General features: G+C 37.5%; 1 protein-coding gene and 1 pseudogene across 1 annotated transcript in view; one reads left to right on the top strand and one right to left on the bottom strand.

Moving 5' to 3' along the window:
- IMMP2L (inner mitochondrial membrane peptidase subunit 2) overlaps positions 1–18,278 on the top strand; it is a 901,323-nt gene that overhangs the window by 310,357 nt on the left and 572,688 nt on the right. The gene's annotated exons all lie outside the window — the stretch shown is intronic.
- LOC132496422 (mitochondrial import inner membrane translocase subunit TIM14-like) lies at positions 8,303–16,353 on the bottom strand (annotated as a pseudogene).

Raw genomic sequence — 18,278 nt, 5'->3', positions numbered from 1 at the left:
ACCTAAGAGTCTTGATTTCTGGTTTTCTTTAAATGTTATATCAGGGCATGCTGCACCTAAAACTCTGCCTGGCAGTGGTTTTGGGGGCTGAGTTATCACAAGTCCTCCTGAGTTCACTAAGGGCACCACTGGGCCTGTTCACTTGCTTATATTACTTGCCTGGCTTTTGAAAGCATTTGACTTCATGAGCTTTGGCCTAAATACTTGTCTGACTTTAGATAAAGTTGTTTGTAGCAGGTTTTGAGAGTGTTAATACAAGTTGATACATATTTTGTGATTCTTTGGTAGCTAACGTTGACCCCAATTAGTTTGTATGATTTTGCTGAAACACAACCTTTAGATTCCCCTGACAAAAGCTCTTGGAGGGGTTCCTTCCACATATCATTGATGTTGCTTTTCATGACCTTGGCTTTGCCTTTCTGTAAAGGGCTTTATTTTCTGGCAGTCCCCACAGCCAAGCAGAATCACATCTAGCTTCTTACCTCTGAGCCTCGTGTGTTCTGATGTCTGGAGCACTCGCCCACCCTCGTTCATCTGGCTTCACATTGTCCTCCTCCTCCCTGGACAGCCTTCCTCACACTCCCTCTTCTTAGCTTGCCCACCATGCCTGGCTGAGGGCGCGTTGAGACCTGACAGGCGCCATCTTTGTTGCATTCTATACCCACTCACTGCAGGTGAATATTCATTTAGTAAATGATTCTTAAGTTTTTCTCGTGTTATTTATGAGTCATAATTCCCTCTTGGCATTGACCTTTAGGTAGTTTACACTTAGGGAAGTGTTTCATTTTAGTGGAGGAACGATAGACCTCCCCCAACCATGTCCCACCGCATCCCCCCACCTCCTCCCCTACCCCTCCTCTTCTTGCTTCCTGTAAATACTCTAGGCGAGACCTTTTATCACATAGAATTTTATTGGATTACAATGTCTTTTATCTTCCATATTCTCTTTCTTACCATATTTTCCACTTATAATAAAGTTGGAAACATTTGTAGAAATTAGAGGAAGCCTAGGCAACATTAGTAAAATTTGTGAAATTTTTTAATGCTCATCATATCATTTTTACTTTAGAAAACATTTTATATAGACTCAAACTAAATCTCCGTTCTTGTAAATAATGACATTGTCGATCTTAGAAACTAGTAACTCTTTAAATATATTTCCAGCGAGACTCTAAGATTTTAGAATAATAATAGAAAACACCATTTTCTAATGATTGGGACTTGGAAAACACAAGTTCATGAATCTGAAACAATATCAAAAGATATCTCTGAATAATTATCTTCATATTGTGCCAATATTACTAATTTTAAATAGACTCTTCACAGGTTCTCAAAAATTTAATTTTAATTTAAATGTTCAAAATGCCCAGTTTAGTGTTGGCTCAAGCCTAATGCAATGTTGGAGTATTATTCTTTAGAGGCTGGTATTCGTTTCCTTTCCTGCCCTCCATCTCAAGTTATTCCCTGTCCTTTATCCCTTTTCCAATGGCAATGTCCACTAACCTTTATCTTCTCAAATCTTGTGACAGCTATTTAAAATACCCTTGTGACAACATTTAGGGTGCTTGCTCATCTGTCATAATACTTTCATATCTCTGTAATCTGTTTGCCAAGTCTGAGTTGATACTGCTCAATTCAGAATTTTTTTCATTGGCATATTTCTAATGGCCCCATACCCATTCATAAATGCGGGTGTGCGCATGTGCATGCACACACACACGCACACTATTTGACTTTCTCTTGTTTGTTGATGATGCTTACCTTTTACGTGATATATGATCATCCCTACCACCAGATGAATAAACCATTGCTTCATTTGAACCCATTCCTGAGGGAGAGAATCCTTCATGTGAGTTTGGGATAGAGAGGAAGATCATTCTTCATACTCTTGAATGACCTACTTTAAGAAGCAATGAGGGGCCTCCCTGGTGGCGCAAGTGGTTAAGAGTCCGCCTGCCGATGCAGGGGATACGGGTTCGTGCCCCGGTCTGGGAGGATCCCATATGCCGCGGAGCGGCTGGGCCCGTGAGCCATGGCCGCTGGGCCTGCACATCCGGAGCCTGTGCTTCGCAACGGGAGAGGCCACAACAGTGAGAGGCCCACATACCGCAAAAAGAAAAAAAAAAAAAAAAAAAAAAGAAGCAATGAGGGCTTCCCTGGTGGCACAGTGGTTAAGAGTCCACCTGCCAATGCAGGGGAAACGGGTTCGAGCCCTGGTCCAGGAAGACCCCACATGCCATGGAGCAACTAAGCCCCGTGCACCACAACCACTGAGTCTGTGCCCTAGAACCCGCGAGCCACAACTACTGAGCCCACGTGCCATAACTACTGAAGCTCACATGCCTAGAGCCCATGCTCTGCAATGAGAGAAGCCACTGCAATGAGAAGCCCACACACCACAACAAAGAGTAGCCCCGCTCGCTGCAACTAGAGAAAGCCCGTGCACAGCAACAAAGACTCAACACAGCCAAAAATAAAATAAAAAAATAAATTAAAAAAAAGCGATTATTGGTAAGGTTCTGAGATATGTTCTCTTCCTTTGTTAAAGCAAATTCTGTTCTCTTTTCTGTTCTTGTCATAGCTTTCACAGATATGAGGTGTTTTGTTAGAAGAGAGTATACTAAGTGGACCTTCAGAGCAGATCTTGTATTAGGGAATAAAACACATGAAGAAAGCAGTGACAGAGTGGCATTATGTTTTTAGATGTAAGATGGAAGTTCAATAGAAATAGTACTGTTCCCCCAAATGGATAGCTTTTATCTTTAGAAGCAGTTTGTAAATTTTTAGTAACAAGAAGCAGATGTACGGAGTTAAGTCTTTTACTTCTCTGAAGTTGAAAATTTTACTTCTGTAATGGATGTAAGCTCCCTGTCATATAGGATTATAGCCCAATACATGAAGGACTTTAAGATCTGTTGTTGAAATGTCTACTCTCCATGCAAGAATATCAACCTTAACAACTTGAGAATTTGCTAGTGCAGTGTTTGTTCCTGACAGTTTGCTTCAGTTATACTGCAGCTTTTAATTCTATAAGAGATTTAGATGGAGAATTACTAGTGATGGTGAACACTTTCAGCATAAGTATTTCATAATTCAACATATTAATATATATTTCATATTCAGAATAATAAATATCTCTGGAATGATTGAATGGCAAGTGAACAAGGCAACATCAAGCTTAAAAAATGCTGTTTCTTCTGAAGTGAACTGCTGTTTACTTGGCATAAAAAGAATAAGGCAGGTTTTTCAGTAACAGTATTTTTCACCTTTAGACACTTGAGTCAGAAGAAAAGTGCACAAAAAGATTTGTTATAGGACAAAAAAATATCATACAGTCCTCTTTTCTTCCCTAGTAAAATACAGCTTACTAAATATAACAAAATAAGAAATGGTTATGGAAGACAGGATGATAGGTTGTTTCTAAATAATTGAATCATTATGGAAGATAATAGTATGTCAGAACCCAAACTTAATTCATTGAGGAATATTTATACGTTTACTTCTCTTTGCTTTTTGGAAAAATTCTAGCATGTTCCTGTTCCTAGCTTCCCAAATTTGCTCTCCTTCAATCAGTAGTCATGGTCTAGCTGTGCTTTTGGCTTTGGTTGAGTTGGAGGAACATTTAGAGTGGTCATCTGACATGTCTGGAAATTTGGTGATGCGTGAGGCCTTCAGAACTAAGAGAAATGGTTAAAAAAAAAAAAAGCCCCAGCCAGCTCATTTGCATAACATTAATGGCTCACTAGGTGAAATACAGCTGATGCACAAAGTACACAGGCAGTTCAGGTGAATGAATTGTTCTCTGTGGCCTGTTAGATTTTTTTCTCCACTTCAGTAACTGCTTGGAAATGAAAATCATCTGGGCCCGTGGGTTGTGAAGTATTGTTGTCTTGCAGTTCCCTTTTGTTTTCTTTTATGCTCGAGAGTTGGAGCTATTAAAGGCAGCTTCATTTATTGTTTAGTTGAATCAGAATGACTGCAATTCCACAAACAAATTGGACTTCAGTTAAGAGTGCTTTGTTATAAATAATCTTGGAAGAGATTGGATTCTTTCCTAGCTGATATACTTCAGCTGTATGTTAAAAGCAAAATCTCAAAGGGATTGATTTATTGATGATCTGAGTGATAGCTGAGCAACATACACCTGTCCTCATCCTGCTCTCTTTTGCTGTCTCTAATTCCCTAAAGTGTATTCAGCAAAAGTTTATGGTAAGGGAAATAAATATTCTATTTTCTGAATTATTCTTTTCATTTTAGCCTCCACTTAAAAAACAAACAAAAAACACCAAAATAGTTCTACAATGCACAACCTTTCAGTGAATACTTCTTCATGATCTGGGAAAAAAACCTGTTTCATAGATTGGTTAAGGGCATTTTTCATGGTTGGGTTAGGTGAATCATATTTTCCACATACAATGTTAGGGCATTTTGAAATTTAACATTATGTTTTTTGCTACAGGCTTCAAATACCTAAGCAATACCTGTAAGCACCTCCTTTCATTGACTGTAAAATATATATATATATATATATTTTTGTCCATTAAAGTGTATTTATTAAAGTGTCCATTAAAGTGCTTCAAGTTATTTGGTGCATAAATCATCTGGAGACATAGAAAATCTGGTAGTTTCCTCCTTGGTGGAAAAGATATATGTGTGTATGTATGTATGTGTGTGCATATGGCATGTACTTTGTACTTACATATAAAGATAGAAGTGAAAACTGAGCATACATTTGCTTAGACCTTGGTCCTTAACTATAAATGCCATAATAAGTAGCACTTTGCTTCCTTGATTCATAAATGCTACTGTGGTCAGTTATACTGTCAGTAACAATCATTTCATGTAAGTAGGCTAAGTTGGCATTAATTTTCTTATACATTGTTTTTTTCTTGCTAGACACTTTACGTGTGTTACTTAACTTGAAGTAAATATTATCTCCATTTTTACAGGTGAAAAAATTAACATATTTAGAACTGTTAACTGACTTACCCTCAAACCACACAGCTAGTAAGTTGTAGAGCGAGAATTTACATCTCTGTCTAGCTCCAAAGCTTATGTATTTCACCTTTCCTTTCTACTCACTGTCTCGTATAGAGATAAAGTTTTGACAAAGCAGATCGTATTTTCAATTTGATACATGATAGATAACAGTGGTGAATGTGTTTAAAGCGACCTTTTTTTTTTTTTGGAAAGATCTGTTTATAAATTAGAATTGTTATTTTCCTCAAATGAGGCACACCCATGGTGACTTGGAGTATATTAACATGTTTTAGATGAATACACTCCTATTCATAATATTCAAAAGCATATTAAATTAATAGTTTTAGAAAATAAGATGCAAATGTGAATTAAATGTTTGCCTAATTCAAACATAAAAACATAAGGTATTGTTACCTTACGGTGTTTTGAGCAAGAATGTGCACATAACACTGTAGGGTTGACCTGTGCTGATGTGCTGTTACTATTGTACCACATGTGTTTTAGGTGCGCTATGGTTTACCTTTTAAAAGCATTTAGTGTTCATAAGGTATAAGGTCTGAGTAGGTCTGATGTCTAATGTGCCTTTGATAAACAGTTCATTGTGGCAGAGACTTAGGAGTGGGGGTTGGAATGGGAATGATGATGTTTACTTTTTCTGACGCCACTAGTGTGCTTCAGAAAGAAATTTAGCAAAGCTAATTGGAGACTACCAATACTATTAATTAGGTCTATAGCTTAGACTTGTGAGTACTAGCCTTTATAACAGACTTGACAGCAATACAAATCTGTTAAAAGAAAATGGAACTGTCCTTGACATGAAAAAATGGGATTGTCATAGATACAACACGTTGTGCAGTTTTTCCTTTTAATTACCGTATGAGAACAAAATCATGTTTTGCAGCTCGTCCTTCTTCATTTTCATTTGCCTTGACTAAATCTCACACCTAGGGGTTTGAAACATGACAGACAACAGTTGTGAATCTGTATCTAATAAATGACTGTAGCTTCTGTCCTTTAAAAATTGGCTATGTTGTAAACATCTGTAATACTAATCAAGACAACCTTTTTCCCTTACTTTCCATACCATGGTTAGATTATATGTCTGAATCAAATCACAAACTTAAGTCAAGTTATTAAATTACTCTTGCTAGAAGAATAGATTTTAAAGGAATGATGAGTTTCAGTCAGTTAAGTGCAGCTGACAAGCAGCCATTCATTATGGCCTAGTGTGACATTGATTTTTGACTAGAAGAAATGGAAACATAGCAGTAACTGTGTATCCTTAAGGAAACATTCTATATTATAGATGTACTTTGTCTCCTTAAAAGCCACTACCAAAACTTTATTCAAATTGAATTTTGGTTGTACTGATAAGGAAATCTATTGCATAGTCGAAGTCAAAACGTTCATTATTGTGAAAATAAGATGCTAATCCCAAACTATCACCTTAGCAACTGTTTCTACCACTGTTCTTTAAGGACACAAGGTGTTTTATTATACACAAGACCTCTTTTTTTAAAGCAAAAATTACAAAATACACTTAATTACATTTAGTAGGAACACGTGGGCTGACTCATTGTGCGGATTAAATAGACTATCGAAACAAAATCAGTTGATTTGGCTCATTTTTTTTCTCCTACATTTTCTCCAGTGATTACTGCTCTCATCTACTTGCCAAATTGATGGGAGTTGGCAGTAAAAAATAAGCAGTTGAAAATGTGGGAGATTAAGTTTTCTGAATTTCATAGAGGGTCATCAGAGGGAAAGATTACAAAAAGAGTTGGTCTTAACGGGTTGATAGGTTGCATTACGAATTATCTGTTTTCAGTTACAATCGCCTAGACCTAATTTTAGAACCCTTGCCTTAAGAGAGAGTTATTTTTGTTTTCCATATTTTGATAAATACGGTGGATTCAACAAAGAAGGTGTTTATAATTCTTGCCTGATTTGTCTTTGTCTTGTCATTAAGTGTCAGAACCTTAGATTCTAATTGTATTAAGTCTGTGAAAATTAACAGTGGAAAGGGGTACAGTGTTTAATTTGCATAAATTAGGCCTTGTTGAAATTAGTGTCTAGGATATTGAATATTGGCTTCAGGGTCTGATCATACTGAATGCTGTACATAATAAAGTCTATTTGTGTAAGGAAAATAAATGAAGGGGGTGGTTTCAGGGACAGTAGGTAGTATTTAGTCACAGCTGTAGCTTGGATAGCAAACTGGCTATGGGATAGTGTTGAATTTAATGGGGATTTGAGCCAGTCATTCTCATTCCAATTGGCAGAGACCTGGAATGAGTCCAAATTTGCATATGAGGAAGATGTTCTGAGGCAGAGGCCCTGGAAGGGTTGCTGCTGCTTTGGACTTAATGACAACAAGCCTGATTCATCTTCTTCAGCTAGGCTGGGGGGTACATCTTGATCTTCTCTACTCCTCCTCCACTCTGATGATGAAAGCTACAGTTATTGCAATTATGGCAAGTATTGCACGCATTCCCACTTAATTTTCAGAATAATTCTGAAAGGTAGTTATTATTCTTATTTTTACAGATGTGAAAATTAAGATTCAGAGAATTTAAAGAACTTAATCAAGGTCATTCAGCTAATAATTGGCAAAATTTAGTCTCAAACTAGGTCTGATTGCAAAACCTTGACTTTTCCATCCACCACCACTATTACAAATTATCAAAAAAAATTAGAATAATTTTTCTCTATAACATGTCTATATTGGGTCAGCTTTCAGTTCAGCTTACATCATAAAAGCTATTTTCCCACATGACTATTTTACCTTCTAATAGATCTTTATCACTCATATTCTTCTTTTAGGTCATTTGGAGTGGGGGCTTAAAAGGCAGGCAGCTGCTGGATTCTTTTCCTAGACTGACCCTGGAATCACCCCTGCCCTGTTTTATCTGTCTCTACCAGCTTGCAAGTGATGCTTTTCTGCGTCTCCAATCTTCCAGGCTTTTATAATATTAAGTTATTGAGTGTGTGCCATATATAAGGCTCTGATATATAGTATTAAATCAATAAATTACGGAAGAAGGAGAAAAAGGAAGAGGAAGGAAGAAAGAAATCTGTTAGTTTGGGAAATTGAACATTTCAGAGACAGATTGGGTTTACTTCAGAACCCACCTTACCAGTCCATCTCTGGTGTGCTGTCTGTGTTACTTTCTCACTGAGCTCAGGTCTCTCAAGTGGTGGCTCCTGAGTTCATATACAACTAAGTGATTTTTCTTTTTTCTTTTTGTTTTAGCTTTGAGGCATTTTATTATAAAAAGCTGGTACTCATATACATAAATGAGTAAGAACTTAAAATTCATCATACATTTACTTCATTTTTTAGCTTGACCTTCTAGTAAATCTTTAGCTTCATTGATTTTGGCTGCTATATAAGGAGATCCTCCCTTGTCTGGGTGATTTAAAAGCATAATTCATCGATGAGCATCTCTTATTTTTCCCTTATTGGCAGTAGGGCTTACACCTAGTATTAATGCTGCTTCCCGTTTTGTCATTTTGGGTTCAAACGCACCTCTGTAATAGCCACCACTGAAGGCAGATTTTGGTAGACTTTGAAAAACTTGTTTTACTTGAGGCTCCATATGCTTCACGGCTTGCAAAGCGTAACAAACAGCCTGCAAATCCTGCAGCAGCAATGGTCAGTTCAGCTGTTACCACTGTACTGGTTCCCGCTACCATGGGAACTACCATGAGAACTACCATGGTTCCCGCTGGGCTCCTCTGCTTCCACCGGGAGCACGGTTTATCCCACCCCACCAACTCTACGCCTCTTGATTTTTCTTTTTTTTTTAAAAAAGCCCCCCAAATGAGTCAGTATGGTGAATTAATTAGGAAAAAAGTATGCATTTCTGTGAGATTTGTAAGCTATTTTTATTGGTGTTTGTGAATGCTTTAAATTGAAGATTCTTTGTTCCTGACATTCTAAACTGCTTCTAGGTCCACAGAAACAAACACACTGGCAAAAATTCTACATCCTAGCTTCTATCTAAATTTCATAAGAAGGATAATTGAAGTGTCGTTATGTAAATTCACGTTTTTTTGGTCTACACTTAAAACTGTGAAGAAAATAGTTGTAGGAATATTAGGCATGTGTTCATTCATTCCACATTTATTATTTCTTTTGTATCATGTGTGATATTGAATCTTTTTGTGTGTGAAAATGATTTTGTTTATTCGGGGTTTTTATTTTTGAGGGGTTTTTTCCGTTTTCCATTTTGAATTTTCTTACGATTCAACTTGACTTTCTAGAAGGCACTCTGAAATTTGGCAGTATTCCTTATAGAAAAAATTACTATACTTGACAGTTGTATTATGTGATATTCTATGAGACATTCTCAGAGGAGTGCCTCAGTTATTTTCAAAGTGTCTCCACTTAAAAAACTTTTTATTGAGCATTATAGTAATATTTATTCATGATTCTCTGACTTACTTTATTTTGCTCATTTACTCAGTCATCGTTGATTCATTAATTTTCAGTTAATAAATACTTACTAAGCCCCTAACATATGTGTTGCTCTTGGCAGATGAAATGGATATATTTCCCTTATGACACTTATCCTGTGTTGGGGAAGACAGATTAAACAAATAAACACACTAAGTTGACAACTGGTGTGAGGAAAAGGACAGTGTGTTATGAGAGAGGCAGCAACCCACTTGAGAATGAGCAAGCAGGGAAGGCTTCATTGGGGAAGTAAAATTGAGCAGAGATCTGATGGATGCTTAAGAGTTATTTAGCTCCATCAAGATTTGGGAGAGGGCTTCCATGGTGGCGCAGTGGTTGAGAGTCCGCCTGCCGATGCAGGGGACACGGGTTCGTGCCCCGATCCCGGAAGATCCCACATGCCGCGGAGCGGCTGGGCCCGCGAGCCATGGCCGCGGAGCCTGTGTGTCCGGAGCCTGTGCTCCGCAACGGGAGAGGCCACAGCAGTGAGAGGCCCGCGTACAGCAAAAAAAAAAAAAAAAAAAAAGATTTGGGAGAAAGGCTATGTAGATGTAGTTAGCCCTCTGTATCCACAGCTTTTGTATCTGGGGATAAGGAAGGCCGACTGTACTGTGTCATTTTATATAACGGACCTGAGATTTGCAGATTTCGGTGTCCGTGAGTGGTCCTGGAACCAATCCCCCTACAGATACTGAGGGAGGACTGTACCCTAAGGAGGGAACGAACTGGCCTTTTTGGAAGAACCAAAGAAAACCTGTGTGGAAGTTAGAGTAAAGGCTAAAGTTATGCAAGATGGGGTTTGCCATTTGACGATTTTCATTTCCAAGCATGAAGTGAAGTTTGCCAAGCTTTCATGCATTGTTTATAGTAGTAGGAAATATGTGATGGTGTAAATATCAGAATAATTTACCTTAACCATTTGAAAAATGGAGACAGCTTTGTGTTATGTTAGTTGTCAGTTTTTAAATACTTGGAAAGGTAGACAGACCAAGTAATTTGATTGCTGTAGGACTTGTGAACAATTCTTGGTTTTAGTTTTATAAATATTTTTCCTTTGGTTTTGCATGTACACCCATACACCACTTATTTAGCTGTTTTCCTTTTAAGGAAATCTTGTATTGTTTATTAAAGTGTTTAAGAAAATCTCTATCAAAATTTTTATTTCGAAATAAATAAATGGCATTTTTGCCATTCTGCTATCCTATCTGATTGCTGTGCCGAATTCCTCGTCTGAGCTCCTGACATCTGCATCTAATTATCTGCCTGCCATCTCCACCTGTATATCTCAAAGGCACCTCAAACTCAGCATGCTGCAGACTGGACCAGGTTCTCTGCCAGTGTTTTCTATCTTAGTGAAGAACAACCACAACACATCCAGTTGTATAAGCTCCATGTCTCAAATTTATCCTTGAAACCTCTTGCTACCTCATCCCTCATATTGCTTCCACCACAAAGTCCTATTGATCTTATGTTTGTCCACTGCCGTCCATCTCCAGTGACATTATCTGAGTCCAGGACGGCTACAGGCGTTGATTAACCTGTGTCTCTTCATCTACTCAGCTTCATATAACCTTTTGTCCCACTTGATCCAAAGTGATCTTTTGAAAATTCAAGTTTACTATCATGTGAATAGCCTTCATCACCTTCACTTATTTTAAGATGAAGACTGTAGTTATATAAGGTAGCCTAAATGTCCCTATAAAGTCTGTTATCTGCCTGCCTCTCTAGCCTCACCCTCCCCATTTTCATGTAACATTTGAAATAAAATAATTTATGCAAAAAAACTTATAAGTTGTAAAACAAACAAACAAAAACACCAGAAAACCAAACCAAACAAAAAACTGAACAACCACGAATCTGACCCCCAACTTAAAACTCACTCACTGCATCTCCCTGTGGGTGCCTCTTCATTATCTTTATTATCATTATGTCTTCCTGCTGAGATGTAAACACTATCCTGGTATTTGTATTTTTATAAACCTTTGCTTTACAAAAACAAATAGCATGATCAGAGAGAGAGTGAGAGAGAGATTGATTTTCCTTACTTAGAGATTTCCCTTACCAGCAGTGCATTAAAACTGTTTTTTTTAAGAAGATGTTGGGGGTGCTTCCCTGGTGGCGCAGTGGTTGAGAGTCCACTTGCCAATGCAGGGGACGCGGGTTCGTGCCCCAGTCCGGGACGATCTCACATACCGCAGAGCGGCTGGGCCCGTGAGCCATGGCCACTGAGCCTGTGGGTCTGGAGCCTGTGCTCCGCAATGGGAGAGGCCACAACAGTGAGAGGCATGCGTAACGCAAAAAAAAAAAAAAAAAAAAAAAAAGTTGGGGGTAGGAGTTTATTAATTATTTTATTTATTTTTGCTGTGTTGAGTCTTCGTTTCTGTGCGAGGGCTTTCTCTAGTTGCGGCAAGCGTGGACTGCTCTTCATCCTGGTGTGCGGGCCTCTCACTATCGTGGCCTCTCTTGTTGCGGATCACAGGCTCCAGACGCGCAGGCTCAGCAGTTGTGGCTCACCGGCCTAGTTGCTCCGCGGCATGTGGGATCCTCCCAGACCAGGGCTCGAACCTGTGTCCCCTGCATTAGCAGGCAGACTCTCAACCACGGCGCCACTAGGAAAGCCCCCATTAAAACTGTTTTGTTACTGAGTCTACTTGTATGACCATTGAAGGTCTCCTCAAGAGTTAGTCCCTATGTAACCTGAGATGAAAGTCTTTTTCAGATTCCTTTGCTTACTTAGCTGTCTATATTCCAGCTTCATTGACTGTTAATGTTTGTTCCTTGGTGATCTCTCGTTTTTCCCTTCCTCCAATCCCTGCCCATCATAGGGATTCTCTTGCTTTTGTCGGATCTCGCCTGTGCCCTGTTAACATCTGCCCATTCTTTACTCCCAGCTCAAGCATTTCTTTTCCAAATAAAGCTTTCTTTGTCCCCCTTCCTCAGTAACCCCAAGCCCAAGTCAGTTTCCTTTATTCCAGATATTCCTAGGTCTACATTTCCTTTCTTTAGATTGTACCTTATTTTGTAATTGCATAGTTGATAATGTGTTTGATTACTGCCTCTCTCTCTCTCTTTCTCTCTCCCACACCCACTCACTAAACTGAGGAAAGGGTATCATAGCATTATAATATCTTTAGGGCTTGACACAGAACTTGGAATCTGAGTGGTGCACAGCAATTATTTAGTGAAAAAAGAAAAGTGAAGAAATGAACGAGTAAATGTAACTCTACCTCAGCCGAAAGTTTCCTGTAAAACAGAGCTAGCATTGCCCCACATTCATTTTCTTTCAAGATAAGCTATGAAGTGTAAGGTTTCTTGAAATTATACAACACTTTTATAATATATTGATAGTGTCATCAAAACTATTTTAAAAATAAGGGTAAAATAAGTATTTGATCTCGTTGATCTTCCTTCTGCATTTCTTTGCTTTTCAGTCTCTTTATTCCTCAGATCCCTATGTGATCTAGAGTATGGAGGACCTTGCTAATGTTTGAGTTGATATCAGACCTCAGTAGGTCCTTATGAAGTGAAGAAGTGAATTATTTACAAGACAAGAAGCTATCCTTCACGTGTATTAAATTGGTTGTAGAATGATCCAGTGTTGAAGAATACTGAGCACCAGGTACCCCACTTTCATCATTAAAACAATGCCCTCAGCACACCTTTCTCTTTTCTATGCCATCATAACAAAGACCTGGTTACTTCATCAACTCATTATTGTTTGGTTTCTATTTGGTGAAATCCAAAGAGATCTTCTGTGGTTATGGTTAGAAATTTATTAAAACATGCAAATCCCTGTTCCATAAAACTCAAAATAAACCATATGCTAGCCATCCTACACTATCCAGGGTCCTTTTTGGAATTACATCTAAGAGCTGAGAAAATGTAACACAGAGATTTTTACCAAAGCTTACATAATCTTCAGGTCTTCATATTTGGACTTTTTCTGAGCATTTCTCCAATGTAACATTTCCTGTATATTTAGACATAATAAATGAAAAAATGCTTCTAATTGAACCTTATCAAACATTTGCCTTTGAAATGCAAAAGGCTAGTGCACTCTAATGGCATGGAGTATTTTAATATATGCAATAATTCCTTTTCTCTTTTAGTCAAACACCCTGGAAATTCCTCATTAAATCCAATTTTATCCCTCGTTGAGGTCATTCCCCATGATAAATTAAGCACTTAAATGACACATGTTATCCTAGAAAGATGGAAGATGGCTGGGAGGGGCCTGGGGTGAGGTGATATGGGAGCATTTGGAACATGTGTAGCACATTCAGCAGGACGTTTCCTATCAGAAACGAGGGAGGATTTCAACTCTAAGGAAAAGTGGTTTCCTTCATTGCCTGACTGTAATGTTCATAGCCAGAGCTGATAAAATCATAGCTGGTACATATGTATCACTATCCTAACCCATAGTTTACATACTTTTAATAATTGCCGTATTTGAAGTACAAACTACTAGGTATAAAATGAATAATATTGTAAGTCAGCTATATTCTTCAATATAAAAAGGGAAAGGATTCTTAAGAAATAATGTTCAGTATTTTCTTTGAAACAGAAATTCAGCATTGTTTAAATCAATAGTTTTTTTAAGAATTAAACATGTAATTATTAAGAATTGATTTTGTTTCCATTGGAATATATCTGTCATCAATTTGGAGAGAAATTATTTTATAATAAAGGTGACTGAGTAGAAGCACTGAAGGTTTGTGCGCTGTTGGTGTGTTGGCAAGTTGTTAGTATTTCAGATATATGGGATTGTTAAGAGGTAATTAAAAGAAAAACTGGCATTGCTAGTGCTTGTTGACTTACCTGTTTTGTACTTTAATGCTTACTGTTATGTCTTGGTCATTTTTCAAAGGTATAAATTATTTTACCCTTTTGTTTTTACGTATATCCATATTTTTTACAATGTAATAAATTGCCTCTTTCCTAAAATGGCTGAAGCCCTTTGTTAAATTTCTTTTTAAAAATTGATAGCTAACTGTAAGAGCAGAGGCTATATTTAATCATAGTCTTTCTTTTGTAAATAACTATAGAATGTTTATGCATTTTGGACAAAGCTTCAGGGGCAGAAAAGCTGCCCTTGCTCAAGTTAGGAAATCTCATACAAGATTCACTGGACTCGCTCAATATATGGTCGGTTTCTGGGAATGGATACAGCTGTGAACTTCAACTTGTTCCCCAGTCCTCTGTACATCCAACACATACTTGAGAGCTGACCTGTGGGATGTGCTGGTCTTGGCCATTTAGTCCCCAGGATCATTAGGAAGCTACCTTGGTTCTTGTGCTTGAAGCTCCATGCTGCCTGGCTTTTGGAAGATATTTCCAGATAGAGACCTTTTTGCTTTATGCCTCCCCCTGCACCCCTGCCCCCATAAAAGGAAAGTTCTTCTTGTAGAGTCTGATTTTTTTTTAATGATAACCTAATGTTCTCCCGATACAAATTGATTGAAACAGACTTAGTTGTATTAAGTACTCTGATTCCAGACACATGTTGTATCCTGGCACACGTCCCAAATGCTCCTGTCCCCACCTTGACAGCTTTTTAGGTCTGTGACTTTTATTTATATGCTGGCATCATGTGGCTAGTACTTACTCTTAAATTCAGGAGAAGAGAATTATTTTGTTTTCAATAAAGTTTTTTTTATAAAGTGCAAAGATGAAACTATTTCAACAGCAGATAATCTCTTAATGAGAGGATTTCTGGTGAACCCAAAGAAGCCAATCCTGACGTTATTTCTGATAGATTTCTGTGGCCTAGTGTTATATTTCAATAGAAGCGGTTTAGGAATCTCTACGTGCTGTTGAAACCAAAATTTGTCATGTTAGACTCTCTAATAAATACAACTAATAAGAAAACAGATTAATAGTAGAAAGAAATTTTCAAAAAAGAAATTTTCAAAGTATTGATTCACTTGAAATGTTATAAATACTAATCTGGATTAACTTTAAAATGGGCTACCATGTGATATGTTTTTTTCTTGTATGTGCTAGAATTCTGCTTATAAGAATGCTTTATTATTAACATATTTAAATGTAAAGAGACATGTATTGACAAACATACATACTCATCATCAGATGTCTGTTACGTGCTTGCAGTATTAAAAGTGATTCATTCCTGACTTATGCAGAATTATGAGAGCAGACTTACTGAAGGTTTCTATTCAGTTTTTGTCTTTTTAGGCAGTGACTTTATAGACACATATATGCTTTGGGATTCCTTTTTACCATTGTCCTTAGAGACTGGCAAAGGAAGTTGTAGGTAGATATGGTTTTGTTCAGAACAGGTTTCTAATATGCGTTTTTTCCTCTTGGGTGCTAAAAAAAAAACTGGCTCTTACAGTAAGCCTAAAAGAAAACAGATAGAAAGTGTGTAATATATCCCACTTCCTTCTTTGCTTATTGATTTTTGGGAACATATGTTGACCAGAGGCAGAAAGTTTGTGGTCTCTTAACATAATGATTTGGGGAGCAACTGAAATGTAGAAAAAAGGGAAGAAGATAAAGAAGCAATGTTAATGGAATAATGCAGAATAGCGTGAGAAAATGCACACTGGTCTAAATGTAGTACTGCTGAGAAGGACATGGTGGTGTGGCTGTTTGTACCTTGAAACTGGCAGTAGTGTCCGGTAAGTGCTGCTTTCTGTGCTACCAATGCCAGAGAAAAGATGTCTGGAACCTTCGAATACTGCTTGCTCACCTCATCTCTCCTTCCCCTCCCTTTTTTCCATGTCAACATTTTCTGTGTGCTCATTTTCCCTCTCATCTATTACATTCCTTTTTTATCCTGACCCCTCCCGTTTCATCAGGAATATCAATTCACCAGTCAACTAACCCTTGGAAGTTGGCATTTTCCAGTCATTTCCTCTCCGCTGATTATTATCTTCACACATATCTTGACCCATATCTTGCTCATGTGGTTCTATGTAGTCCTGTTCCTTCTATCCCATCACAGTGTTGCTCTATTATTTCCTTTTCCTTGTAGCCTATTTTCTAAAAGAATGTTACAATGCTGTGGACTCAAATATCACATGTGATCATGCCCTTTCTGGAAAATGGACCAAAGATCATAACCAAAATTTGCCTGTTTTTTTTTGTTGGCAGAGTTAAAATTTCTTCCTTCACATTTCATTCACTTTATATTTAGCTAGAATTATGTTGATATAAAATGAAATTGTACCCTAACCTTCCTATTACTGTGATAATCAAGTTGATCATCATATACCAGGAATTCAAAGAGCAGCATTGATCAAATAATTGAATGGCTCTTAACTAGCTGTTTGATGTTGGATTCCCTAGAAGCTGATGCTAAGATGAGGATTTATTTGCAAATAATAAAGTGAGAAACGAGTTAGGGAGTAGTAAATGGGAAAGGCAGGACTGGGAAGGGAAAGAAGGGGTGTAATTTCAGTCCAAGTGCAGCTGAAGTTTAAAATTTCATGGAAGTTCTGTAGTATGAATTATGCCACTGTTCCAACCCAAGTTCAATGAACTGGACATTTATACTTCCATACCTGTCAACCACTGACTAAGGACCACAGGACTACAGGGTAAGGGAAGGTGGATGCTTGCCACAGTTGGACAAAAGGGCTCTAGTTAGCCTTAGGACAGAACAACATTTATGAGTGCTATTTTTTGAAGCAAAATTACACTGAAGTGTAAGAGGCACAATATGGATTATAATGTGCACAGGTCTTGTTGAAGAATTGTGATAGAATTAGATAATTTCCTTTCCTTTCCACTCCATAACTCTACTCCTTTCTACATCATTTTCTTTTCTTTTCTTTGGTTGCAGCCCACTTCATTGATTGATTAGAGAAGGGAGGAGTATTTTCATAGCACTATTGGATAACTGTGGACATTCTTCTTTAGTAATATACTGAAATTCAATAAGTGGTAATTTCTTAAAAAATAGTTATAAACATATTAATGATTTTTTTGTATTTTGTTATTTTAAAATCCATTGATCTACCATGCACTTTGAACAAATACTTTACCCAGGCATAATACTGTAACATCAACTATTGGTCATTTAGAAAATGTTAATTCACTGAGTTTCATAGATTTTCCAAATGTTGATGCATTTCATTATACAGCATAAACAAATCCCATTTGTTAATATTACTACAGATCTAATCATAAAAAATTGCACCGGGAAGCTTTTATGCTCCCAGAGGCCATTAGAAGTTTTTCAAATTTCTAAAAGATTTACCTCCCTCATTTTTGCAAAATACCTGCCCATTACCCAAGTCTGAAAAGTTGTAGGTTGTCTGTCAGTTGTTCCTTCAAGTAAAAATGGTGTTGCATGAAAAAAGTGGCTAGTTCAGCTGGCAACTAAAAAAAAAACCACACGGGTGTGCTGTTCCTTGAAACACCTCTTACAGTTTAGTATGTAGCAATTGCTTTGTTTTTATTTACCATTTTATCACACAATAAAAAAAATTGAATCAAGGGTTGAGATATAACAGAATTAAGATTTTTTTACTGCTTCATCAAGGGCATTCTTAAATGAGACAAGCTTTGTTTGTTTCTTTTAAGGCATGCAAGTATGTGGCAGTGAAGAGTATAATGACAACTAATACAGTTTGCTGCCATGGCATTGACTTGTGCTAAGGCACCAGCAATTCTCCCATCAGTGCTTTTGCACCACACGGCAAAAAGGCAAATAACATCTTAATATTATTATGAAAATAGTTTTGCCATCATGAATTCCTGGAAGGTCCTCAGGGACCCTAGGAGTCCATTGAGCACACTTAATGAACCACTGCTTTAAGGAAGGCAACAACTCTTGGTATTCTCCACCTTGCCACTCCCTTTCAGCTAGTGTCCA

The sequence above is a fragment of the Mesoplodon densirostris genome, chromosome 9 (assembly GCF_025265405.1).
Source record: "Mesoplodon densirostris isolate mMesDen1 chromosome 9, mMesDen1 primary haplotype, whole genome shotgun sequence".
Taxonomy (NCBI): Eukaryota; Metazoa; Chordata; class Mammalia; order Artiodactyla; family Ziphiidae; genus Mesoplodon; species Mesoplodon densirostris.
Note: the sequence above shows the minus strand (reverse complement) of the source record. Positions and strands in the feature narration are given on the sequence as shown.